Genomic DNA, 27,850 nt, shown 5'->3' on the forward strand with positions numbered 1-27,850 from the left:
TTAGTACATGGTTCTGAGATGATCTGATAGAATATGGCAAATTTGATTAATCTACCATTCTAAGTGGTAAATAAATGTTTTAAAATATATAACACATACACAAGTTAATAGAAACCATACAAGAGGATCTCAGAAATGTTCAGCTTCAGGATCATCTAGTCCAACAATTTTACACTCTTTTCTTTCTTTTTCTTTTTTCTTTTTGCTTTTTATGGCCACACCTGCAGCATATGCAAGTTCCCAGGCTAGGGGTCGAATAGAAGCCACAGCTGCTGGCCTATGCCAAAGACACAGCAACACGGGATCCAAGCCACATCTGTGACCTACACTGCAGCTCACAGCAATGCTGGATCCTTGACCCAACAAGTGAGGCCAGGGATTGAACCCATGTCCTCATGGATACTAGTTGGGTTTGTTTCCTCTCTGCCACAACAGAAACTCCCTACACTTTCAGGGGGGGGAAAAAATCAGTAAGTCCCTTTTCCCAAATGTGCCTGGACCCCAAAGCACATGATCAATGTAGACGATTGGGTTGAAAAAGATGCCTTGAAGGGTCATCTCTGCTCTGATGACACCTTTACTCCCAGCCTCCAAGAGGTTCATGGAATACCAGTTTCAAAACCAATGATCCAATCCAACTCCCTCAATTATACTCGAGGAAACCTGAATTCCAGAAAAATCAAGGAACTTGCCCACAGTCAAGCGGCAGCTTGCCTAAATGAACTACAAGTTTCAGAAGTCCTGGCTCAGAGTATTTAGTCATTAAAATATTTAACCAGTGATGTGGCAATAACCAAAATGCATATTTGTAGGGGAGAATCAAAAGCAGGACTCAAAATTTTAAAAATTTATTTATGTGTAAAGATAAACATATGTATAAATGATGTATATATATTATACATATATATTCAACCACAACTACGGTTAATGAATATAACATTGCATAAAAGAATGGGAAAGAAATGTATCACATACTAATTGAAGTTACACTTGATAATGGGCCTGGGGGCATTTCTCCCACCCTTTTTTGGGGGCCCAACCAGCAGCATGTGGAAGTTCACAGGCCAGGGATCAAACCCATGCTGTAGTAGCAACACCACCAGATCCTTAACCTGCTGTGCCACAAGGAAACTCTCCACCTATTTTTCTTTAATAAGTATGTATTACTTTTGTAATAATAATTTAAAATAAAATTAAAAAAAACAAGAAAAGTTAAAAATATAGGACCTGGTTCTATAACAAAGCATCATGGTTAATGAAACATGGCCTTTGGCAAAAGACAGACCGTACTTTGCTCTCAGCATCTCCATTCATAGCCTACTCCTTGAATTTCATCTTATCAATTTGAAAAATGGGCATAATCAAATACCTCCTTCACAAGGTTTCTGTCATTACTTTAAAAATCATATTGTGAAAGCTGATGGTGCACAACCTAGCACTAAAAAGGGGTCTGTTTTTGTTCTCGTTTCAATTTTTTTAAGGCTGAGTAGTATTCCATTGTTGTCTGTATGTGTATATATGTGTGTGTCCATCCATGGATGAATGGATAAAGAAGATGTGGTATGTGTTAATTCCTATCTTGGGTACTGTAAATAATACAGCAGTCAACACAGAGGTGCATATATATTTTTGAATTAATGTTTTCACATTCTTCAGATAAATACCCACAATAGCTGGATCACATGGCAGTTCTCTTCAATTTTTTGAGACTCTCCACACTGTTTTTCATAGTGGCTGCACAAATGGACATTCCCACCAACAGTGTACACTTAATACTTGTGACAACATGAATGGACTTTGAGGGCATTATGCCAAAGGAGATAAGTCAGTCAAAAAATCCATACAAATACTATATGATTTTGCTTGTATGTGGACTCTAAAAAACAAATGAACAAACAAAATAAAACAAAACTCATAAATACAGAGAAGAGATTGGTAGCTATCAGAGGGGAAGAGGGTTGGAGGTAAGCAAAACAGGTGAAGGAGTCAATTACTTGGAGACAGATGGCAACTAGACTTACTGTGGTGATCAGCTCTGCAGTGTGTTCAAACATCAGACTATGTTGTAGAATACAAAACAAATACATTATATGTCAATCATACTTCAATAGAGAAAGGATTTTTTTTCTCATATTTTCTATCATATTCAATAACTACTGTCCCCTACAGCTCATGATGAAAGCACACCATCTAATAGTGGGCTAACCTTTTTTTTCTCAAAATAAGAACGACATGTTAATTACCAAAAAAACTTGCACAGATATGCAGGTTTAAGAATCAGAAATCAGTGATGATAGTGTTTCCTAAACATGTTTTGTGGAATAATAATCTGATAAAATGCTCCATGCTTTAAAAAAAAAAAAAAAAAAAAAAAGTCTAGATAAGCCTTGGACCTGCATACTGTAATCTTTTTTTTTTTTCCCTTGTCTTTTTGTCTTTTTAGGGCCACACCCTCGGCATATGGGGTCTAATTGGAGCTATAGCTGCTGGCCTATGCCACAGCCACAGCAATGTGGGATCCAAGCTGCGTCTGTGACCTACACCAGAGCTCACAGCAATGCCAGATCCTCAACCCACTGAGCAAGGAGAGGGATCGAACCCACAACCTCATGGTTCCTTGTCGGATTCACTAACCACTGAGCCACGATGGGAACTCCATACTGTAATCTTTCTAGGGTTAGCAGCTCACCTTAGCATGTTAGAAGCTCCAGGGAATCTTCCAGTAAAGAAGCTCCACCAGCATTTCTTCAACTGACTTCATCAAAGCTGCCCTGCTCTCTACCTCTTTTCCTCCCCAGTAACTATTAACTCCTGATGGACACACTGGGAGGTACTGGCTCATGTCTTATACTTGAATTCAGGTCTTCAGACTTCCAAGTCCAAACATGTCTCTCCTGAACCCCAAAATCTGACTCTGGAATAAAGATTCCCAATTTCCCAGACCAAATTAACAACCAACTAATGGGAGTAGCGCTTAAAAGCTATTCCAGGCAGTGCAAAAGAACTGGCATTCTTTCTTCTGAGCATCTGCGCTGCTGGGCACCTTCCCCGCATTCTCTAGAGTTTCAGTGTTTGTCTAGCCTGTCCCAGGGGACTATGAGTGACGGAGGAAGTGACACAAAGTTAAGCATCCACACAGCTCACCTTCCCAGGGCCCAGTTCACATCTAAGGAAGTGCCCTTGCAACTTAGCAACATGTAGATGATATAATGAAAAGTAAACCAACTGCAAATGCCATTGATATTGGAAACTGCTTTAAAACAATCTGAATGATCAGGGAGAATGAGATGGGCACCCTTAAGAGAGAAATATGAAACCAAAGTAAAGCTCTGGCCACCTAAAAACCACTGCAGAGCAGCTTCAATCATTGCTGACAGTAACCAGAGGGACAAGAAGACATCCACCAAATGGGAGTCCTGGCAGAATGTCCTGCAGGAAAGGGGATCCCTTGGCATCAAACCCCAGGCCTCCCCGCAAATACTCTTCAGCAGAATTAGGATAAGAGCCAATGGATCCCATAACATCTTGAGATGGCCATAAGAACTCTAAATTCTCAGCTGAAGGTTCAGGCCTCATGAAATGAACATGGGCCTTTCCTGTGGGTTCTTCGTTCCTCCCCTTGCTCCACCCACGAAGTCTACCAGGAGGGTTAAACCCCTCAGAACCATAAGAACCAGACCAAGGCCAAGGAATTATCTCACTTCTCCCTGATGGGGAAACGGTCAGGGAGTCGCCTCTTAAGACACAGTATCAAATGGGAGGAAACAATATAGGGCCATGACACACACACACACACCATACATGCACACACACACGCAATATACATACACACCTCACATACACATATATACAAACATACACCACAGACACACACTGGTATTGCAAGCTTCTATCCAAATGAAGGAACACTGATGGTGTAAAAGCAAGTTTAAGAGGCAGTTTTTGATAGAACTCTTAAAGAGACGGTAAGATAAACCAGTAGCTTCCATTAATTAACTAGGACAACAAAGCTGTTCAGTCCCTATGCTTCCCCCACAACTTGGAAAATTCTATCTAATCCTCTTCAACAAGTCTAGATTCTTCTCGTAGTCTTTAAGATCCTTCTCTGCAAAGCCTTTCCTGGTCACTCCACAATCTTTTCTTTCCTCTCTGGATTCTTACATCACTAATATATGTACCACAAAATATATTCTGTCTTGTGTGCATGACATGGTAGGGAGAGCACTGACTATGAGAGGCAGGGAGCCTGAGGTTGAGACCCAGCCTAGCTACCTCCCTTCTTGACAAAATCCTTTAACCTCTCCAAGCTCAGTTTCCTCTGGAAAATGGGATTAACAACTACCTTGGCTATCTTTACATCCAATCATGTAAAAGGAATGAAAGCTATTAATTATTCCAAGAAATATGTCTTGTTCTTTTCATAAAGTCCTGCTTCCTTTCTAATGCTCAACAGGGCTCCCAGTTGCATTTCATAAATATTTAATGAAGCTGCCACTTCCAAATGGCATTTTTTTAAAGCCCAAATCATTCGGACACACATGAATAAAAACATCTTTCCAAAGATCATGAGAAAAGAAGCGTTTATTTTTCCAGCGAGATTTGAAGCTTGAAAATAAAGGCATATGTGCTGTTTTCCTGCAGCTGATGCTGAAAGCTCGTAGAGGGAAGAATTCATTCCTACGGAAGTAATAACCACTGGGCACAGCTATAAGATGAGGACTTACTCAGAGAACCTGGAGCCCCGCTGTAGGAGACAGGAGACAGTGCCTTCCCCTTGGACCCAAAGACTCAATTTAAGGTATACTGTGGTGTTTCTGAGAAGGAAAAGGCAAAGTGCTTTCACATCTAGACCCAGCAGACTGTACCATTAGGCTGGGCTCAGAAAACAACTATTACCGCCACCCTTCAGAAAAGCCACTCTGAATCCATTACTGGGAGAATGTTAAGAAATAACATAGAGCTCAAATCATTAGACTTAGTTCTCAGAACTGGGAAGATGTAATAGAAGAATAAAGTCTGTACACAAACTCTTTATTCTAAACACTACAGAATTTGAGCGATGGAAAAGGTGCTGGAACTCTTGCTCATCTGGAACTTTTAGATATAAGTAAACTAAAGTCCAGGGAGATTTGTGATTTGCCTAAAATTTCATACACAGCAGAGTTAGTCCTGGGCCTAGACAGAGATGCTTTTCAGGACTTTTCCACTGTGAAGAGTCAATGGCCTCATAGATTTGAGCATATATGAAAGATAATCTAAAAAGTCTTCTAAAAATTTATGCAGTCTTCTAAGACAAAGGGCAGGCACAAAGGCATATATTCATTATAGATTCTAAACTCCGCAGGGTTTTTTTTTTTTTTTTTTTTTTTTTTTTTGTAATTAGACCTCAACCAAATAAATAATAAATCTGTGAATACTATTTGGCTCCAATTCTTAAACTATATATATTTAGGCTTTAATATTAGAAAATCCATTAGATAATACACCACAAGACACCATAAACTCTTTATAAATAATTATCAAATCCAGATCTCTAAAATACAGAAAAAGAAGTTAAAGTGACCATCATGATAAGGAAAAAAACATTAACCTACAAAATCACTAAATAAATCAATTATGAATATGTGCTTATTCTTACTCAAAAAGAATCTATTAACTTGTTATCTGGCACTATCTAGAAATAAGACATTGTTGTACTAAAAAAAAGCTACCATATGAATTGTACATGGAATACAAGTTTTCAAAAATGAAAATACCACACAACACACAATATGACTATCCATTCAGCAAATGCTCAAGAAATCTGAGTTCTAATGCTTGCTCTGTCATTAACTTGTGTTCCAACCCCAGGACCTCAGTTTCCTACAGTGAAATAATTTATTCCATTTGCTTTTTCCATTAGTTAGAATTTACATATACCTAACAGCACTTAGGAAAACATAAAGCAATACATTAAAATGTAAAAAATTATTATACCAAATGTAATTTATTCTTCTTTGAAGACTCAATGAACTTTTTCTTTTTTTGCCTTTTTTAGTGCCACACCTGCAGCAACATATGGAGGTTCCCAGGTTAGGGGTCAAATCCGAGCTGTAGCTGCCGGCCTATACCACAGCCACAGCAACACGGGGCCCAAGCTGAGTCTTCGACCTACACCATAGCTCACAGCAACGCCGGATCCTTAACCCATTGAGCAAGGCATCCTCACAGACGACTGAACCTGCATCCTCATGGATACTAGTCAGATTTGTTTCCATTGAGCCATGACAGGAACTCCTCAACGAACTTTTGAAATGAGTGCCAAGAAGTTAAGAAATGAATTTTTATGATTATTTTTAAGGCATGATGGACCTTGTGATTAAACTGGCAAATTAGCTGGCAAATCTATGAAGAAACTATAGGGAAGTTCTACATGTTTCTAAATGCTGATAATGGCAAATGAAAGCAGGAAGTAGTGCATGCATAATGAGTCTTAAAAGCACAGAGTAAACTTTCTGTTCCATGTATCAAATCTCTAAAAACAAAAGCAACCTAGAGTATACACATGATTTTATTCTACTACCTTATATAGTCAATTTAATGCAAGACTGAAATTCGGTGAACATGTAGTATTTAGCTCAGATTTTATAAAAGGAAGTGACCTGGGGGCAAATCAAGAAATGATACTTTTTTATTATGAAACAGACAAACTGTCTTTTTCTAAATACTTCAAACTCAAATAAAGGTCTTTACATCTACTAGAACTTTCCATAAAAGTCCATAATAACCTTATGGATCTTCGAGGGCAATGCAGCCCACTGAAATACTCATAATTCAATTCTTCTCTGACTCAATCTGGAGAGCTCCTGAATGCTTTCCTCTCAACCAATCTAACTAGCAGTAATTTTTTTTTGTTGTCGTTATTTAACAATAATTAAACTAAATAGGCAGAATTCATACAACTGTATTTATTTGAAGAAGAAAAAATGGCTAGAATAACATCCACTTAATTTCAATGTATTGTTGAGGAAATTTTATTTTTTTAAATGATTTTTATTTTTTCCACCATAACTGGTTTACAGTGTTCAGTCAATTTTCTACTATACAGCAAAGTGATCCAGTCACACATACATATATACATTCTTTTTCTCACATTATCATGCTCCATCATAAGTGACTAGATATAGTTCCCAGTGCTATACAGCAGGATCTTATTGCTTATCCACTCCAAATGCAATAGTTTACATCTAATTATCCCCAATTCCCAGTCCATCCCACTCCCTCCCCCGCCTGTTGAGGAAATTTTAGATTACCTTTGATGCCTTAACCTTTAAATCGTTCTTTCTTTCTTTGGGTCTTTTCTAGAGCCGCACCTGCAGCACATGGAGGTTCCCAGGCTAGGGATCGAACCAGAGCTGGAGACGCTGGCCTATGCCACAGTCACAGCAACGCCAGATCCGAGCTGCGTCTGCCACCTACACCACAGTTCATGGCAATGTGGGATCCTTAACACACTCAGCAAGGCCAGGGATCGAACCCGAGACCTCGTGGTTCCTAGTCGGATTCCTTTCTACTGTGCCACGACAGGAAATCCTAAATCATTGTTTATTTTAAATTGCTATTATGTGCCGTGGTCACAATTCCATAGTCAAATTCTGGTTAGCAAATGAAAGCACCCCTTATAAAACAGCTCCTTGAACTGAGTATATGCTGGCCTATTTTGCTCATATATAAGAAAGAAAGGTCTTGCTGAAGTAAACATACTTGCCTCGTGGTCTACTTGGGCTGTCAGAAGAAGCTCATGTGGACATCTGTTGGTCTCCTCCATGCCTTGGTTATTTAACGATGTATGATACTTATATTTCGAGATATCTGAAATGCATTTTTTCTCAGCAGTTGCCCTACAACTAACACAACTGATAGCCTCACTTTTTTGTGTCTTCCTCCAAAATGACTCATTCCAATGTTGCAGCCCTCAGTGTTCCAGAGGGAAAGAGATGATTTTTGGATGACAAAAGTAGTGGATATGACATAATGACAAGAAACCAGCCATGTCAACTGTATACTATAAATCATGGTCCAGTTTCTCTCTCACAGTATGAAATACAAAACTGTTTCATCCATTCCTTGGAAAGGCCTACCACCAGCAAGACTAGCTCATTCTACTCCCCACAGCCTGAGCCTCCATTTGGGTCATTCTGTGATGGAATGTAAATATTCAGTAACCAGAAATTTCAAAGAATCACCTATTATGGAAAAAATTAGAAACAACCTAAAATTGAGAATTAAATACATCATGACACAACAATACTAAGCCTCCACTAAAGACTGGACTCTATTTCTTCATATATTGTGATACATATTTTTTTTAAAGTTTATATACATATAAAAGAGAATGATACCATTTTTGTGAACACATGTATCACAAATACCCATAGGAAAAATGTCTAGAAGGTGGATATCAACTGTGAACTGTTATATTTAAGTGATAAAATTATGAAATAACATTCTCCTTTTTCCCCCAGTAGTTTCTAATTTCTCTGATAAAGACATATTACTTGTAGTTAGAAAAGAAAAAAGGTTGTTTTTCTTTCAAGCATATTCTATATTTTTAAACATGCAGGCTGCATTGTAAAATTAAAATTAGATGTTTCCAGAGTTCCCACTGTGGCTCAGTGGGTTAAGAATCCAACTGCAGTAGCTCGGATTGCTGAGGAGGTGAGGGTTTGAACCCTGGCCTGGTGCAGTGGGTTAATGGATGCGGAGTTGCTGTAGCTGTGACATGGGCTGGCAGCTGTGGCTCAGATTCAATCCCTGGCCCAGGGAACTTTGATATGTTGTGGTTGCAGCCATTAAAAACAAAGAAAAAGATGCTTCCTACATACGCTCTCTTTAAAAATATGAAACGGGCTTGTAGATTTCTCTAACTAATTGGAACTTTTGCCCTCTGTGATTAATTAAGTTCCCAAACTGTCATATTCCTAAAACATAACGGTCTTGGGATATGAACCAAACCATCAACAAAGATAGAGCTGAAATGCGAATCTAAGTGCATAAAGAAATTCCAGTCTCAGATATTTCCCGTCATTCCAGAGAGAAAACAACAAACCAACAGAATTGCAACTCTTTTATCATATATCATCTAGATTTTCTTTAATATCCATTTACACAGTGTACTGCCAAAGACCATTTGAGAACTCTGCCTTGCTGTCATTACAGCAGGAAAACTCTACATAACTCTAATGACAACTAATCACTATAGTTTTCCCTTGGGTTTTCATTCTTGGAACCCAATTACCAAAACTCTGAAGAGATCTATTCCCACTCAACTGATGAAGTGTCTCTATAAGTCTGAAATCAGCAGGGCTCTTTTACAATATTCATCAAGTTAATGTGCAGTCCTGGGACAAACGCACTTCAGCTGCACTGAAGAATGTTAGGATATAATCAATGCTTCCAAAGTCCATGGGCTTTCACATCCAGCTGATGCACAGTGGTGATCTCATCCACCCCAAGAAACTTGGAAAAGGCTAATACAGGCTCTTATTTCCACCACACCTCACTCCATTCCTTTCCTTTTCCCCCATTCCTTTTAAAACTAAGAGTCAAAACCCTTCCACTTTACTGCTTGTTCAGCTGGACTAAAAAGATTGCATATACTTCTGAATCCAACATAGAAGTAAATGAGGGCTATGAAAAAAAGACAATGGCTTAGGAGAAAGATGAGGCCATGTTTTATTATCCTCTGTTTTTAAGAAACCCCAAGAAATTAATGTAAATATAAAAGAGAAGGGAGTTCCCATTGTGGCTCAGTGGTTAATGAATCCGACTAGGAACAATGACGTTTTGGGTTTGATCCCTGACCTTGCTCAGTGGGTTAAGGATCCAGTGTTGCTGTGAGCTGTGGTGTAGGTCGCAGACGTGGCTCGGATCCCACGTTGCTGTGGCTGTGGCATAGGCTGGCAGCTACAGCTCCAATTGGACCCCTAGCCTGGCAACCTCCATATGCCACAGGTTTGGCCCTAAAAAAAAAAAAGAGAAGTAAATGCAAAATAGCCCCTTAGAGACTCTTCAACAAGCAAGTGCTCACAGGTTTCCCATGGAGAAAGTAATCTCAGCTAAGGATGAACGAGCAATTGAAAAGTATAAATCATATGAGGAAATAATCTACCATGAAGGAAAGCTGGCAGGTGTGACAAACGGGAAGTTTACCAAACAATGAACGTGAGAAAATAAAATAAGTCTGAACAGGTGGTAAAGTGAGTACACTAATGATATAAAAGAAAGAATTAAAACCAGAATAAAAGAATAAGACATGGTAGAAAGAAAATACGGGGCAGGTGTGTTTAAAGAGTACTCAGGGAAACTCCGGTTCTCTCCTAGGCTTGTGGTGGGCTGATGCCTCAGGACAAAAGAAGAGAGAGCAAAAGGTAGAAGGTAAGCCAGAAGCAGAAGAGAAATCAGCAAAAATCTAAAGTATATATGTTTAAAGGCAATTGACAGGTTTTTTCAAACCCTCCAAACCCAAGTAATCCAGCACCCATATTCTTTTTACAGGGAGAAAGGTGTAGAAAATGGAATCCAGCCCATCAAAAGACGAATCTTATTTTTAAAAAGATGTCTAATTGTACATATGCATTAGTTTCCACTGCCTCCTAAAACCCACCTAAAATGATAGTATAGGCATGAAAAAGAAAAGAAAAAAAGAAAGGCAAAGAGAAAAGAGGAGACCACTAATTTAGGAGCTTGGGAAGCAAATGGACTAGTGGTAACTGACAGCAAACCCAAGAGAGCAGAACCCCAAGCCAATAAAGAGGAAAAATGAAAAGCAATCTGATTTATATAACAGAGGCCTTAAAAGGATGAGGAATTGGTGGTACCTTCAAAATGAGGGTGAAGTGGAGCTAAAAACAGAAGCACTGGTGGAAAGACCATCGAAGTTGCTACCTTCGGGTTCCCACTTTGCACAGCAGAACAGCTACCTCTCCTCCTTCACCAGCATAGACTGGAAGAAACACCGAGTAGATAGAAATACTGTGTTTCAATGAACACAGTTGAAAATAAGGCCATCACACTAACGACAAGGGATTAAGTCAAAGTTGCACATAGATGTTAGCTCAGACCCGCCCTAGCTCTCTGCCTCATTAGACACTCGGGATACCCGGAGCCAGGATGAAAAAAACTTCCAGGCAGATGAACAGCATCATTGCCTTTCTGAGAACCTCAGACATTATAAGAGAAAAGAGCACAGATCCTCTTGCACTGAAATCCGTATAAACGAGCTCCACTCATGCAAAGTGCTTTCAGACAGCATTTTTAGTGCCTTCTTTAAAATAAGACTGGACCAAACAAACAAAAAAGACATTTGAAGCAACTCGAACAAATATGAAAGCCAGAGTTTAAAAAAAAAAAATAAGAAAAAAGAACTTGGAAGCACCCACTCAGTAGGGAAATTATAATGTTAAGAAAAATTATTATTAACATTCTCAAAGAGATACTGAACAAAAACAAAATGATACGAAAAATTCTGAGAATTTTTCAAAGAAAGCTCTTGGAAATTCATGGCAGATGAAAAATTCCGTAGAAAATAAAGATGTAAAAAATCTCTCAAAGTAAAACAAGACAGGAAGATGGAAAACTGAGAGAAAAGGTAAAAACATTAAAAAAAGTCATCCAGAAAGTTCCATATGTGAAAAAACAGTAGGAGCTCAAGAAAGTGCACAGACCAAAAAAAAAAAAAAAAAAAAAAAAAAACCAAAAACCAAAAAAACAAACAAACAAAAAAGAAAACAAAACCAACAGGAAAATTATAATCAATCTTCTAAGAAAATTTTTCAGAACTCAAGAGGATATGAATTGCTATATTGAAAGAGTTAAGTATCCAAGAACAATGACTGAAAATAGAAAATGTTTGTTACTATTATTCCGTACCAATTAATTTTTTAAAGGAAAACAGGAAAAGAGATCTTTAAGAACTCTCCTGTTGCATCTGGCTTTTCAGTATCCTGGCTCTGTTTTCCTCCTTCTAATGTCAAACCGCAGCTGCCAATGTGCATCCTGGACCATCCTTACTGTCCCAGACCAGGAACACCACTGCAGCCTTAAAGCACTAAGGCTGTTCTTGGTACTGAAGGGTAGCAGAATATACCACTCTGGCATAAGGAGTATTCTGAGCTGAGTGAAACCAGCAGGGTCCCATGGGGCCCTCCTAGGCAGAAAAGCCTTTTTGAGAGTTTCTGGTTTGTAGGAAAAAGGCTTTCAGCCTCCTTGAAGCTCCTAAACTCCAAGGGGCATATTCAAACCAATTAGTTGCTAATTAGGGGAGTGAGGGAATGCAGAAGGAAACCATCGTGCAGGATGGGGCAGGGTCCTGGTACTTTCTCAGGGGAGGTGGGTAACAAGTTGCCAACTATCTCTGAGTTCTTCTATGGGAACTAGGGCTCGCACCCAGGTGGAGGATGGTAACTTCAGACTGAACACAAGCACTAGGACCCCAGGACTGATAGGACCCGAAAGACTTATGGTCGAGACTCCTGGAGCATCACCTTGTTGCCTCACTACCAACCAAGCAGAGGGATGGTCACACACCCAGCAGCCCTCCTCCCGAATTTTGCCTATAAAAACCCTTCCCTCCAAAGGGGAGTTCAGGCTTGATAAGCACCAGCTGCCCATTCTCCTTGCTTGGCCCTGCAATAAACCTTTCTCTGCTCCACACACTGACAATTCAGCTGTTCTTTTTCTCATTGCATGTCAGGCACACAAACTTGGGTTCAGCAACAGAAGCAGATACAAGACAAGCCCTCCCCCTGTTTGCCCAGAAGTAGGTCATGAATTTGTCAAAGAATTTCCTCTCCCTGCTCTACCAGGAAGGACAGAACTTGACCACTAGAGACAACCTAAGCGTCTAAAGACTTATCAGCCCAGAGTGGCACTGGACGAAACTTGGTAGCCCTTATCTACTACTAGTTTTCTCATATACTTGCCTTCTCACATTTGCTTCCTCAAGAAGCTCAAAGTCCTTTTCTTTGTTTGATCACTACTCTAAAAATTGATTATTCTTTTAAGATGCTACATAAACCCAAGTTCTTACCAGCCCTTTGAGCTACTGATCACTAATTCTCCCCTCATATGTATATGCCATAAGCATTATTAAACTTGCTTGCCCTTCTCTTGTTAGTCTGTCTTCTGTTGGTCTAAGATATGAAACCCCTGCCAAGGACTCTTAAGATGAGTAGGGGAAAAAGATTTTTCCCCTCCTTACAGAATCTAAAAGCAGAATTTCTATTGTATTTTTAGTCACACTAAATGGTGCTTTTTAAATACTAAAGCAATGATGAGAATAATAGTACTATAAAATCTAGATACATTTTATATACAGTAACCATTTCTCCAGATTTTCTAAGGCAGCTCAGATTTCAAATATATTTTTCTCTTATACACCATCAAAATGTCCTAGAAGGTTTAATATTTCATTTTCTAAATTACTTCTCTCCCAGAAGTAATGCTGCCACTACCTAGAAATTGTTGGAAATTTTTAGTTAGATGTGTGCTGATGATTTTACTCAGAAGCATTACTACTTTTAATAACCTAAAGACTTTGGAAGCCTGGGGCCCTGATCACCATGCATAATAATAAAATAAAACTAATTTAAAGTATATTTAAATTGGGAATTGCCTAGTGATGGTAACAGATTAAAAGTGGGCTAAAAGAAAAGAACACAATTTCTTGGAGTTCCTGTCGTGGCTCAGTGGTTAATGAATCTGACTAGGAACCATGAGGCTGTGGGTTTGATCCCTGGCCTTGCTATGAGCTGTGGTGTTGGTCACAGACTTGGCTCAGATCCCGAGTTGCTGTGGCTGTGGCCTAGGCCGGCGGCTACAGCTCCAATTAGATCCCTAGCCTGGGAACCTCCATATGCCATGGGAGGGGCCCTAGAAAAGGCAAAAAGGCAAAAAAAAAAAAAAAAGAACACAACTTCTTAATATAAGATAAAAAATCTTATCTCGAGTGAAGTTTTATTGTCACTGAGGATTAGAAATCTCCAGTAGCTGGGAAACCAAAGCTTTTTCATTTCAATGAGAAGAAAAAAAAAAAATCTACCAAATCTCTCCTAAATCTACACTTATAAAAATATACTTAACTCACTGAGGTAAGAGGAGAGCTAATTTAAGGAAGATGACCCTGGGGACTATCACCATGTTTCAAAATTAGCAGCAACTGATAGGCCTGGAGAGAGGAAATCAAGTTCAAGTCTACGTCCCAAAATAAATGCCTAATACTACTTTAATAATAGCTGGATAAGTTTAAACTATTTTCAGACTAGAGATCCTCTAAAGGGGTAAATTCTAAATTGATGACACCTTAAGGTACACCCTGTGGTCTTCGCCATGTTCTAGTTTTCCCCCATAAATTTGTCCCCTGACAGTCTCCTTTCCCTGGGCTCCTGGATTTCAGGGAAAGTAAGTGTTAATTAAGGTGTCTTTACCTTCACCTCCATACTCAAAAAAAATGCATTAAGCATTTTTTTCTGACAACAATTATACCAACTCTTAAAAATAAATATCCATCAACTCATCAGCTTTTCTCCCGTTACCACTGACCATGACTTCTTGGTTCTATCTATCTGATAATTTCCCAAACCTCCAGGGCCCACCTTCACCGAGCTCCTTTATCAACTGGCCAATGGTCAGTAGCACCAAAGCTCCACTGCACAGAAGGATGACGTTCACCCATCACGCAGGTCAGCACTGAAGCACAGGCTCAGGTTGTTGACAAAGGGACTGCAGATCTAGCCTTGGACTAAGGTAGGATACCACCAGGGGGCAGCAGAAAGTCTATGAAATTATAGACTCATCACAGCACCTTAACCCCAAATTATGAAGGATTTTGGAGACAGAGATCTCTAATAGAGATCATGTGCCTAAGCAATACAACTAGGTATGGAATTACAGGGACTAGAACACCTTTTTTTTTCTTCCCCCTAATCCATAAATTGATGCTCCTTCCATTATACCCATGACTCTAATGTGTATCTAGTGACTCCATAATGAGCAACACAGCCATTTCCACAGTTCTCCAGGCAAACATACGGCATATCTGAACTATCCTAAAGTCACTTAAACAAGACCATGTCTAGAGTGTAGGACCTCAAAGAAGTATAAAAGTCTACAATTAAAGAGCACACAGTTTATCAGAAGCACTAACCTTAGACAATCACTAAAATATTTATAATGGCTTGATATAAAAAATGTAAAAAGTTTTATTTTCTGGCTTCCAAAACTATAACTTAATGCAACAAAATTAGAATTTTGCAGCTAAATCAATGACGATAGCTGAACCATAAAAATATTATGTAAAATTACAGAAGTTGTAAAATTAGTTAACTTTTTTAAAAGGCATGATAAAATTAAAAGATCTGAACAAGGACAGTTAAGGCTAGTATGCATTAGATGAAATAAGTTCTTTACTCTTATAAAGCTTTGAACATGTATCACTGTTATATTGTACTAAATTAAGTTCAAAATGAGTCATATGTAAAGTGTTCTCTCAACTCAATGCAAGTTCACAGGCATTTATGAAATATCTAACATCGACCCACATGGGAAATCAGATAACCATAAAAAGACCAACCAAAATAACCCCATAAGTGAAATTAAAAGACAAAACTTTTTTTAACCTGTCACAGACTGCAAATATGAAGAGTTCTTAAAAATCAGTTAAGAGGGAGTTCCCTTCGTGGCTCAGCGGAAATGAACCCGACTAGTATATGAGGACTTGGGTTCAATCCCTGGCGTCATTCAGTGGGTTAAGGATCTGGCATTGCTGTGAGCTGTGGTTTAGGTTGCAGACATGTATCAGACACCGCACTGCTGTGGCTGTGGTGTAGGCGGGCAGCTACAGCTCTGATTCAACACTTAGCCTGGGTACTTCCTCATGCCTTGGGTACAGCCCTTAAAAAAAAAATCAGTTGGGAGTTCCCGTCGTGGCGAAGTGGTTAACGAATCCGACTGGGAACCATGAGGTTGCGGGTTCGGTCCCTGCCCTTGCTCAGTGGGTTAACGATCCGGCGTTGCCATGAGCTGTGGTGTAGGTTGCAGACGCGGCTTGGATCCCGCGTTGCTGTGGCTCTGGCGTAGGCCGGTGGCTATAGCTCCGATTCAACCCCTAGCCTGGGAACCTCCATATGCCTCGGGAGCGGCCCAAGAAATAGCAACAACAACAACAACAACAACGAAAAGACAAAAGACAAAAAAAAAATAAAATTAAAAAAAAATCAGTTAAGAAGACTTTAAACAAAGATTACAAATAGGCCAATTACATACACACATGAGAAAAGGAGTCAAAACAGTCAATCTCACAAGTTAAGGAAAAAGAAAGATAAAATCAATAAGGTGCCATTCTTCAGCTATTGAGTTGAAAAAGAACCATCACTTAAAGAAAAAAAAAAAGTAGTGTTATCAAGGGCCCAAGTTCTGCCAATTGTACCTCTGAAGTACATCCTGAGTCCATTTACTTCGCTCTACTTCAGGTACACACCATGGTTGAGCCAACCCCACATTTCATTTGAGTTACTACCACAGCCTCCTTGATGATGTTCCTGTACTTACTGTCCCACCCAAAGGCCAAGTGCATTCTCCATAGAATGTCAAAGAGAAGTTCTTAAATTGTGTGAGTCCCATCTCTGAAATCCTGCATTTTATCCCACTGCTCTCTGAATGATACCCACACTTAATTGTTACAGAGCTTAAAAGATATAACTTTGTATGGCCAAGTACCTCCACCATACAGAACTATGTCAACCGCACTAGTCTATGTGTAGTTCCTAATCACTTCAGGGCCTTTGAACAGGCTGTTACCACCACTCAGAATACTTTCATCCTATTCTCTCTTCACAGCTGGCTTCCATTCAGCTTTCAGGCCTCCACTCTTAGGTACCTCTCCACCAGCTCTTCCGTGGTCATCCTCTTTCCTACGTCATCTTACTTGTTGGTGTCTTTCTGCCCTACCAGAACAGAAGCTCCACGATGGACGGTCTCTTGTGTTTTTTCATGATTGTATGTATTTCATGTGCTCAGGATCTAGCACAGACTAGGCACTCAGTTTAAGTATCTGTTTCATGAATGAAAAAATGCTAGAGAAGGAAGGTAGTTAACTATATTTGATTCTAAGAACATGGGTCTTAAGCCCAGGCTCTTCAGTGTGAAGCAGACCAGACTACTCTAAATAAAACTCATTTATTCTCTTTAAAACTCCCACCCATAAGAAAAGAATAAATCCATTTTCCATTTCATCAAAAAATATTAAAAAATAAGTAATCACCTAAAAAGAAATTTAGCTAGGATGTTCAGATGGGAAAACTTTCTTTAATCATACTATTTTTTCCTTTTAGTCTCACTTTAGTAGGAGAAAAAAATAACATCGAGCCCTGTTGGCCTCTGTAGGAGCTTGATTTCTCAAACATATAAAAGGAATTGCTATCCAGTTGTTATGCCTAAAGAGAAGGCTCAGAGAGGTTCTTCACTTTTTATCCCTTGTAGAAGCAAATTAAGAGAAAATATAGGGTCAGTGCAATAACATGAAAACAAAAGTATTCGAACAAAATTTACACTTTTGTTATGTTCACAAAAATGAATTAAAGTAAAAATATTTTTTGGGGGAGTTCCCATCATGGAGCAGCAAAAACAAACCCGACTAGGAACCATGAGGTTGTGGGTTCGATCCCTGGCCTTGCTCAGTGGGTTAAAAATCTGGTGTTGCCATGAGCTGTGGTGTAGGTCACAGACGTGGTTTGGATCTGTGTTGCTATGGCTCTGGCGTAGGACGTCAGCTACAGCTCTGATTAGACCCCTAGCCTGGGAACCTCCATATGCCCTTGGTATAGCCCTAAAAAAAAGGACAGAAGACAAAAAAATAAATTTTTTTTTTCCAAATTATATACACAGCCATTTTCTATCTGAAATTAAGCCCATACTTACTTCAAAGTTACCAAAATCCTCCTCAGGAGTACATTTAATCAGATTTTTAAGAGTGTCACAGTAGGAGAAAGAGCCTAACTATGAGACTTTACAGATATTTCTCAACAGCTTCTGATGGTACTATAACTCCCAGGTCCTTTACAGATGAGTTGTTCATTAATTGGCATTAACAGTTGAGACACTGATTGGAATAATAAGACAGGCACACCTGAGTGATGCAGCCTCAAGATGGAATGTCCCTAATTATTCACTACTTAATAGGCCTTGGCCACTAAAACAGAACTGTAAGTATCACTGTCCAGAATTGTGTTTCTTAATGTGCAGAACATATAGTGTTCATTTATTCAAAATTCTGTATGCATTTAACACCTAAACTATTTGACAAAGTGTCAGTTTCACATACAAGGAGAACATTATGTTATCACAACCTGAAAAGGTGGCATAGCTCATTAAAATTTCAAAATCTTGTCAAATGATCTAAAGATGTAAACTATTGAGAACAAATAATTTAACTTTCAAATGTCACAAGATATTTCAGCATAAAAGAGAAAACAGGGAGCAAGAAAAAACATGGATTTATTTTGGAAAAGAACAAACCCACCAGTTCTGAAGATCAAAACTGGAAAAATGACTAAGAACAATTATGTACTACATCTGGGGGAAAAGAACTTCTTGATGTCTCAATGAGGGGGGAGGGATAAAATTTAGCATCCAAAATACCGGAAATGGCTTTCCAAATTACTTCTGAAAACCACATTCTTACCATAAGGTAACAGTAGCAGTCTCGTGGGTGTCTGTTCCATATATGATCATGTTCAAGACGTATGCTAGAGGAATCAATCTATACACATAATAAAAGATTCTCATATCTAAAATAAGTTCTTTTAGTCTGGAGCTAAGTATATATTATAGAGATACTGTTCATTAAAGGAACTTGATGATCAGCATTCAGAGAGTAGATTACCAAAGCACCCTGGCAAGGCGATAAGCACATCAACTTAGCTGAAGACACAGCTCAAATTTATCTTCTATTTATATTCCTAATGAGCTTTTCTTTTTGGCATAAACAGAGCCAGCCCTAAAAAGCTAAGGACTGAAAATTACACAGATTTATAAAAGCCAAATCACTGAATCCAAAAAAACCCAACATTTATTAAGCATCTATTATGCATAAAGCCTGTCCCAGGCATTCTGTGAGACAGGGACGTATACACCATGGCTCCTGCCTAACTAGGTTAAAAGTGTCCAAAAGCCAAATTCCTACTCCTCTCCTAACCTACTCCTCTTGCATGCCTTCTTCAGCTTAGTGAATTGCAATTCCAACCATATGCTCTGGCAAAGACTCTTTGCTGGCACACTCTCTCTGCCCCATCCAATCTATTATTGGAGCCAATCCCATTAGGCACAAGACCCATAAAACTCAAAGAGGTATTCGTGTACTAATTGGAAACTTTTATTCAGAAACATTCCACACTTGAGTAAAAATAAATAGTCAGGCCTAAAACCTTAAAGGGACTACTATAACACCTAGCACAGAATAGACTCTTAATAAATATTTGTAGAATAAATGAATGAGTAGAAGTATTCATTACTAGTGTCTAGCATGTCAAAGCACTTACTCGTTACCTAACTGAAGTATAGTTGATTTAGAATGTTATGTTAGTTTCCAATGTATAGCAAAGTGACTCAGTGTATGTATATATACACACACAGATATGTATGTATATATATTTTTCATATTCTTTTCCATTATGGTTTATTACAAGATACTGAATATAGCTCCCTAAGTATACAGAAGGTCCTTTTTTTTAAAAAAACGTTTTATCTATAATAGTTTGTACCTGCTAATCCCCAAATCTTAATTTCTCCTTCCCCAACCTTTCCCCTTTGGTAATCATAAGTTTATCTTCTACATCTGTGGGTCTGTTTCTGTTTTGTACATAATTTCATTTGTATCATATTTTAGATTCCATATATAAGTGATATATGATATTTGTCTTTCTCTGTCTTACTTATTTCACTTAGTATGATAATCTCTATGTTGCTGCAGATAGCATTATTTCATTCTTTTTCTGGTTAAGTAGTATTCCATTGTATATATACCACATCTTCTTTATCCATTCATCTGTTGATGGAATTTAGGTTGTTTCCATGTCTTAACTATAATAAATAATGCCTAAGCATGTATTCTTAATACTCTTAATCAGTTCCCACCTAATGGCTATTATTCATCATCAAGGAACATCAAACCAGAGTCCATAAAGATGGCCGAATAACACACTGAATGTGGAGTTACTTTATTATTCCAATCAAGGAGGACTTTTGTTTCTAAAACTCATTATTGTATTGAGCACCTACTGTTAAAGCACTATGTGTCCCTGACAATGATAACTCACAATCCAGGTAGGGTAGTACAGAGAACACATTAAGCAAGGTAGGCTCTAGGGAACAAAAAGTGCCAAAACTGTGAAATAGGAGGTAAGTACAAATACCATATGCTATGATTCAACAAAGGCAAAACCGATTTGATAAAAATTAAGTAATTTTAATTTAATTTGCTTAATTTTTATCTGCCTCAGCCTTTATGTAAGGTGAGGTGACATTACTTATCAAAATCTGTAACATACTTTATTCCATTTCTAAGGAAGTTACTTACAGAAAATATTAATAAATGAGTCAAGATATATGTTCAAAAATGTTCACTGCAGCCCTGTTTATATAGCAGAATTTCCGAAAGCATCTGAACATCCTTCATTGTAGTTTAGATAAATCAGTGTCATACCTCCTCATAAGAGAATACCATATGGTCATTTCAAAGAACGAGGTGTATGCAAGACTGAGGTTTTACCTGTAGATACCAATGTGTCTGTGATAGAGAAATACATACTATTTTTATTTTAAAATGTGTATATTTCAAGACAGCCTCCGTGGCATAGCTGACTAAAGTGCCTGTGTAGTAAAAAGCATATATTTTGCTGTATATGTGTGCATATGTATGTATAAGCATAAAAAGCCTGGAAATATGCACGACATAAAGGCTGTGGGGAAACAAGGAAAAATGGAGTGGGTGAGGGAATTTCACTTATTTACACATGATGTATATACAATAACTATGTATTGGTCTGCACTAAGAAGAAAAATGATTAAAGAAAGAGCAAGAGGAAAAGAAGAAAGAGAAGGAGGAGGAAGGGAAGAAAGATTGGCAAAGAATTCTTAAGTCCAAAGTAACATGTCTTTTAAAATATAAATGGCCATCTAGGAACAGCTGCTCAAGCCAGGCAGTCATGAAATTCACCTTCTCTGGCAGTGTATCTTCTTGGGATTTCTACCTTCTTTTTTTTTTTTTTTTTTTTTTTTCAGCTATTTCTTGGGCCACTCCCGCGGCATATGGAGGTTCCCAGGCTAGGGGTTGAATCGGAGCTGTAGCCACCGGCCTACGCAAGAGCCACAGCAACACAGGATCCGAGCCATGTCTGCAACCTACACCACAGCTTACAGCAATGCCGGATCGCCACGACGGGAACTCCTTTTTTTTTTTTTTTTTTTTTTTTTAAGCTATTCTCTACCTTCTTTAAAAACCCATGTTGCTTGGGATGTGCCCCAACCTTGCTGGTCGTGGCAGTTCTGGTAAGAATAAAGGTAAAGAAAAACAAGGGAACGGAGAGCAGCTCCTCCCTCCCCTCCAAAGCCCCTGCAGGCAGAGCATTCAGTCCTAAAGCTGAGCCCATGAATAAGTGACCAAATTCACAGCAGACTTATATGTACTCCAATTTATCAGCTCCCTAAACTACCTGTGCTATTATTTATTTCATAGTCTTCTTCAAATTGGCTCACTCAGCCTGGGCATTCCTCAGAAAGACCCACTAACCAAGACCTACCTGGTCACCAAACTAAACATTTATCTTTCTATCCAGGATCTGAATAAATAAAGAGACAGCGTCCTAGAATGTAGACTTTTAAAAAATCCTTTCTCTCATTCTGATGTTGCAAATAATAAAAACATGACCAGCAGAGGAACACAATCATAGAGATGGGGCCACTCAGGTCCTAGAGCACATCCCTGTAGAAAGAAGCAGAGACTTTCTCAGTTTCTCCAGGCCCTTGAGCTCCTCACCAGCCCATTAGCAGAATCCATACAGATATCTCCAGGTCATTGCCTGCCTGGCTTCACCTGCTGCCAGAGGCTACAATGCTGGGATGGGTGGTCTGCTCAAAGACCATCCAGAATCTGTTTCCCAAATGTGACTTATATGTACTCCAATTTATCAGCTCCCTAAACTACCTGTGCTATTATTTATTTCATAGTCTTCTTCAAATTGGCTCCCTCTGCCTCCTTTTTAAAAAATGGCATTGGAGTTCCCGTTGTGGCTCAGCGGAAACGAATCTAACTAGGAACTATGAGGTTGCAAGTTTGATCCCTGGCCTTGCTCAGTGGGTTAAGGATCTGGCACGGCCGTGCGCTGTGGTGTAGGTCACAGACGTGGCTCAGATCTGGCACTGCTGTGGCTCTGGCGTAGGCCGGTGGCAACAGCTCCGATTAGACCCCTAGCCTGGGAATCTCCATATGCCGCAGAAGCAGCCCTAGAAAAAGGCAAAAAAGAAAAAAAGAAAGTGGTTAAGGATCCAGTGTTGTCACTGCTGTGGTGCAGTGGCCCAGGAACTTCCACATGTCACGGCCCCCCACCACCCCCTTAAAAAGAACTGGGATTATAGTTAACTGAATTTTGACCTGTTGGTTTCAGTTGACCTGGGGGGGGGGGGAAGGAATCCACATGTCCAAACAATAAGCAACTGTGTATATGAATCAGTACCTTTATAATCAATTGCACGCAATTACAATTTATCTTCTTGAAAAATGTTCAAGGATATGGAAAAATGCATGTGGTATCTATATGGACAATTTTAAGCAAGTTTCTGTTCAGTACATGGAGGGCAGATCATGGTTTTGTGATCACTGTATCGCAGGCAGATTATATACGCAGAGAAAATAAGATTTTAGATCTACATACCAAGCTGATCACAGTCACTTATGGTGACGTAACAATTCTAATCTTCTTACAGTTCATAATTCATTATGATGAACACATTATTTTTCTAATCAATAAAAGGCTAAACAAAAATACACAAACAAATAGCCCTCCACCAATACACACACACACACACACTCCCTCTCCCCACCTACCACCCTTGCTAAAAAAAAACCAGACACACCCAATGTCCTCTATTATCAACAGAAACCGAGGGGAGAGCCTGGCACACTGACAGACTAAATTTAGCAGACAGATCCAAGTTAAGAGTTCCTCTTAAAAGTACCCCTTGAAATAGCTGTGGTTTTATGAAAATAAACTTCCTAGGTCTGTCACTCTGGGCTTCATTTTATGAGCTTCTGGTTTTATCAAAAGGCCACAGGAATCACTATTAAAAATAGCACCACAGTATGTTGGCTGATGCAGTACCTTGGCAAAGAGAGACTTGTTTTCTGCATTTCTGTGAAATACCTAACACATGTAAATCAAAATAACAAAGGTAAAAGCAGGCTATTAACTTCAGGAATTATAATCAGCAATATAATAGATTCTTATTAAGAAAGAAGAAAAGAACTTCAAAAAAATGAATGCTTAAATCTCTTATTTGAAGGTATTTTATAAACTATAAAAGCATCTAATTCTTTACGCCCAAACTGTGGGTAAATTTACTGTATTCGTTTTGCAGGTGAGGACACGGAGGCTCAGAAAAGTAAGTGATCTTAAGTTGGATCTTCAGCACTAGGAATAGTGCTACAATTCTGTTACAGAAAAGAGCTGTCCAGAATTTATCATTAAGTTACTTACAATTGAACAGAGCCAAATGACTCATCTCCTTTTTTCTCTTAAAGTTCAAAAAGACTTCTATTATAATTAAATTTTTTCAAGCTTTTTAAAATTTATGGAGGATTTTTTTTTTCAAATTTGCATTCTTAAAGTTAAAAAAAAATCTACAGTTTTTCAAAAATCAATCTTTTAATAAGACAAAAAGATATAAGAAGAAAATTTTTCACATAAGACATCATAAGCTTCATTGTGCAACTGTGCCAATGGTATAAAGAAAGAAGAGAGCAAGAAGAGCAAGAAACGTGGTATTTATAATTTGGAGATGCAAGATATAGAAATTATTTGAAAAAATCAGAATAGACTTACAATGAATAATCTTTATTTTTGTTGGTAAAAATTTATAAAACCTTGATATGGACTGATTCATGTGATTTTTTAAAAAAGCGCCTTAAATACAAAATTCTCTGTTAATACTGTTCCACAGACACACACACACACTATATATACATATACATATAATTTTATAATATTAAGGAAATACAAGCATTTCATTTTTTCAACAGGCACAAAGGTTTTTTGTTTTGTTTTCTCAGTATAAGGACTGTCTAATGGAAATGAAGTTTACTTCAGGGCTAATTTTGAACACATATATTTAAACATGAGGTAGTCAGAAGGCTAGGTTAAAATTCTTCCTCCTTCCTTCACGAATAATAACTACCATTTGTATGATCTTAGGTGAATTACCTAACATCTGAAATTCTTGTGGCCTTGTCTCTAAAATGAGAATAAATAATATCGATCTCAGATGGCTTACATTTTTTTCTTTTGAAATAATTTCAGATTTATAGAAAAGCTGCAAAAGAACAGAAAATTGAGGGATACCTTCACCCAGTTTCCCCTTTGTTAACAACTTGGATAATCAGAGCACAGTTATCAAAATCAGGAAATTAGCATTTTTCTAAGAGTATTAACCATAAATAAAACATATCTTGTTTGAATTTCACCAGTTTTGTCCCTGATGTCCTCTTTCTGTTCCCACAATCATTCAGTTATATCATATGTCTCCTTAATCTCCTCCAATACATAGCAGGGCTCCAATCTTTCCTTGCCTTTCATGAATGTGACACTTACTGAAGAATTAACAGTTATTCTGTAGAATGTCTCTCAGATGCATTCATGGTTAGATTGAGGTTATGCACTTTTGGCAAGAACACTCCAGAAGAGATGCTGTGTCCTGTTCAGCACACTCTCTTAAGAGTCACGCGAGGTCTAACTGTCTTATCACCGGTAACGCTAACCTTAATCTAAGCTTGTTTAAGTTGGTAACCTCAGAGAGCTGTTTTTGAGAGCAGTGGTTCTGGAACACAGATAAGTCTTCAACAAACGGCAGCTTTCTCTATGGTAAAGTCCAAACTAAGAACAGAAGTTTTGGAATCAAGTAGGCTTAGGTTCCAATGCCCATTTTACCAATTTCTGCCATACGGCCACAAACACAGTCTTTAATTTACACAAAAGGCATCCATGCTTGATTTCTAACATGTTAACCCCATGATGCAAGAGTCAATTCTCTGCTCTATGCTATGGAGGCTTCCTTTCATTTGTTCTCTCCAAGAAAATCCTTACCTTCTGGCTGCTGGGATCTTTGGCAGGGATTTTTAGGCCATGACATATGACACCAACATTTTTTTCCTGCAGCTTCCTCTAGTGTTATACTCGGGTGTAGACAGCTAGGAGGGCGATTCTAGAACATCTAATATATGGTAGTTAAAACATATTCCTCCTTTTAAAATATAAATCTAATCCTAAAGGAACCAGGACATAAAGTAAACTTAAAACTAATCCTGGGGAGGCAGTTCCCATGGTGGTACAGAGGAAACGAATCCGACTAGGAACCATGAGGTTGCGGCTGATCCCCGGCCCTGCTCAGTGTGTTAAGGATCCAGGGTTGCAGTGAGCTGTGGTATAGGTTGAAGATGTGGCTCAGACTTGGCATTGCTGTGGCTGTGGCTGGCAGCTTTAGCTCCGATTAGACCACTAGCTTGGGAACCTCCATATGCCTTGAGTGTGGCCCTAAAAAGCAAAAAAACAAAACAAAACAAAACAAAAAACAAAAAACCAAAAAACACCAACAACTAATCTTGGGGGGGTCTGGATTTTAAAGACTTCTCCATCAAGTCATATGAAGAATCATAAAACTAATTACTACACCACAGTCTTTGTGGCTTTAACCTCAGCTTTGGAAAGCCATGTCATTATTCATAGACATGGGAGAGTAATAACATGTACTGTACTGAATGTTACATTGTATTACTTCATAGAGCTTAGATGCTGATTACAAAAGCATCAGAACATTACTAAGTGGTAAAGTAACTGGAAAATCAACATGTAACACAACAGCCTTCTACCAGTCACTACTATTACTAGTCAACCATGCCTTAGAGATCAGGAAGTTAACAGTCACCTGAGGTCTCTCAATGCCAAAGAGCACAGTGTGTATAGTTCTCTGAACAAACCAATCTGCCAAATGGAGACTGATGCTCTGGCTCCCGGCCAGGAGGATGACCACTGGCTCAAGTGACCTCTAAATGACTCTGAAGAGTGTTGCATTTTCAGAGGGTGGTTTAAGCAGAGAAGGTCTTTTCTCAACACAATTCTGCCCCATGTGTGAGAAGGAAGGCCCATTATTCCCTTGCTTTCTTGCCTTCCTCCTCTGCCTCCTAGCTACCACTATTGAGAGTTTACTACGACCTAAGCTTTTACACTATATGCTCATTGAAATCAAGGCAATTCTGTGAAAAGGGTTAAGAATCCCTCCTTTAAAAAACAAAACAAAACAAAACAAAACTTGGTTAAAGTATAGTTGACTTACAATGTTGTGTCACAATTTCTGACGGACAGAATGTTCTGTCACAAGAACATGTTCCACCATGTTCTATCTTCCATCATGTTCTCTCACAAGAAACTGGATATAGTTCCCTGTGCTGTACAGCAGAACCTCATTGCTTATCCATTCGAAATGCAATAATTTGTATCCACTAACCCCAAACTCCCAGCCCATCCCACTCCCCAAATCTAAAGGAAACAGATATTAAGATACAGGAAGCACAGAGGGCCCCAAAGGATCCCCCTTGACAGGCAAGGACTCAGGCCCAGAAGCAAGGTGAGGGGCCCAAGGTCACATGCTGGAGCGGGGCGCCAAGCCTGTGTGCTCCACCGAGAAGCAGCCTGCCTCCCACTGGCATGTTGTCACTTCCCTTTAAACCAAGAGGGAATGCTTGCAGAAGGTTCTGGAATGTGTTCTCAGTCCCTTAAAATGAGGTGCACGGTTATCACAAGCCCTGTTGCTGACAAGTTCTTTTCTCCTCCTTCCCTGTGGTCCCAGAAGCACACTTCTGGGTCAAACATACCACCAATGGGGAGACCCCGGGGGTAAAATATTCCACCCCTGGGGAGACCCCGGGGTCAAACATTCCACCACTGGGGAGACCCCAGGGCCAAATATTCCACCACTGGGGAGACCCCTGACTCACCGAGGCTCTCCATCTCCTCCGCCCCATGCCGGGGCTACATGTGCACTGCCCCAGCCTTGCTCCACTAGCTGGGAGACAGCAGGAGGTTTCCTGTGGAGCCTGACCCAAAGACACAGACTTCCTTCCAGTCTCTGAGTGCCTCTCACCTCAGGGCTCCTAACCCATGTACCACACAGACAGTTCCCAAACACAAGTCACATCTGTGAAGGTGTAGGCACATCAGAGGATGAATTACCTAGAGACGGAAGTTCCACAGTTTCACCTTTCCTCACCCACTTAGGCAAAGGCATGAAAACACTACTTAGGGATTCTGTCGGAGAGCTCGCTTCCCCAGGTCAAAAAGCTCCCCCGCTACTCCTATCCCTACTCCTCAGGTCTCAAGGCTCAAGGAGCTATTGGAGGACCAACTATCTGATTTACATGTATTTGCATGAACTTAGTTACATTTCTTTCAACAGGAACTTTCCCTCCTTATTATAAAAGCAGTGCATTCTCCTTATAAAAGATTCAAATGATACAGAAGTACATTCAATTAAGAGGAAAGGAGGGAGGGAA

General features: G+C 39.1%; 1 protein-coding gene across 14 annotated transcripts in view; it reads right to left on the reverse strand.

Annotated features, from left to right (window-relative positions):
* Positions 1-27,850, reverse strand: part of SGMS1 (sphingomyelin synthase 1) — a 308,323-nt gene that overhangs the window by 38,259 nt on the left and 242,214 nt on the right.

Source organism: Sus scrofa, chromosome 14, assembly GCF_054392235.1.
Source record: "Sus scrofa isolate SSC_HxYL_T2T_F1_AM1 chromosome 14, Sscrofa_HxYL_maternal_Yorkshire_Landrace_v2.0, whole genome shotgun sequence".
Lineage (NCBI taxonomy): Eukaryota > Metazoa > Chordata > Mammalia > Artiodactyla > Suidae > Sus > Sus scrofa.